This window comes from Littorina saxatilis, linkage group LG3, assembly GCF_037325665.1.
Source record: "Littorina saxatilis isolate snail1 linkage group LG3, US_GU_Lsax_2.0, whole genome shotgun sequence".
In the NCBI taxonomy this organism is placed as follows: domain Eukaryota; kingdom Metazoa; phylum Mollusca; class Gastropoda; order Littorinimorpha; family Littorinidae; genus Littorina; species Littorina saxatilis.
The window spans coordinates 14,007,434-14,008,162 of NC_090247.1; the positions used below are offsets into that span (position 1 = coordinate 14,007,434).

General features: G+C 38.5%; 1 protein-coding gene across 1 annotated transcript in view; it reads left to right on the forward strand.

Annotated features, from left to right (window-relative positions):
- Positions 1-555: 555 nt before the first annotated feature.
- LOC138961683 (ras-related and estrogen-regulated growth inhibitor-like) overlaps positions 556-729 on the forward strand; it is a 12,557-nt gene continuing 12,383 nt past the window's right edge. Inside the window, exon 1 of the mRNA XM_070333353.1 lies at positions 556-679. The gene's annotated coding sequence lies outside the window, so the exon portion shown is untranslated. The remainder of the gene's footprint in view (positions 680-729) is intronic.

Consider the following 729-nt stretch of genomic DNA (forward strand, 5'->3'; position numbering starts at 1 on the left):
TTAAAAACACGCTCAGAAAGTTAAAAAGAATAGAGATAAAGAAAAGCGTGCTATCCTTCTCAGCGCAACTACTACCCCGCTCTTCTTGTCAATTTCACTGCCTTTGCATCGAGCGGTGGACTGACGATGCTACGAGTATACGCTTTTGCTGTAAAAATGCAGTGACTTCAGTTTCACTAAACACAGCTTGACTAAATGTTGTAATTTCGCCTTACGCGATCGCGACTTGTTATTCATATATGTGTGCCTTATCTTAGAAATGTGACCTTCATTTTGAACAAGAAACTTGGTCGGAGTAGTCCGTATCAAGAGAAGACCTCAGTTGACGCTGTATTTTTCATAGAGATTGGTTTTGTGTGTTTTGTCGTTGTGTTGTCTGCGAGTCGCTTGTGACAAGTAGTCCTACTTTTCAGAAAATCGAGCTGTTCCATAAATTATGTGTTCTTAACGGTTTCTTATTTCTTTTTAATTTTTTAATATTTTTATCTGACCTTCATTTTGAAGAAGACACTGGGCCAGGGCTAGTCCGTGTATCGTGAGATGACCTCAGTTGACATGACCTTTTCAATTGAGGTTGGTTTCGTGTGTGTTGTCTTCTATTGTCTGCAAGTCATTTGCAAGATGTACGTTTCAGATAATCGTGTTGTTCCATGTGGTGGTTTTGTTTTTTACGGGGAAGGTAAGCAGTATGAATGTTTTAACTATTAGAAGCAATTTTAAACAAATGCA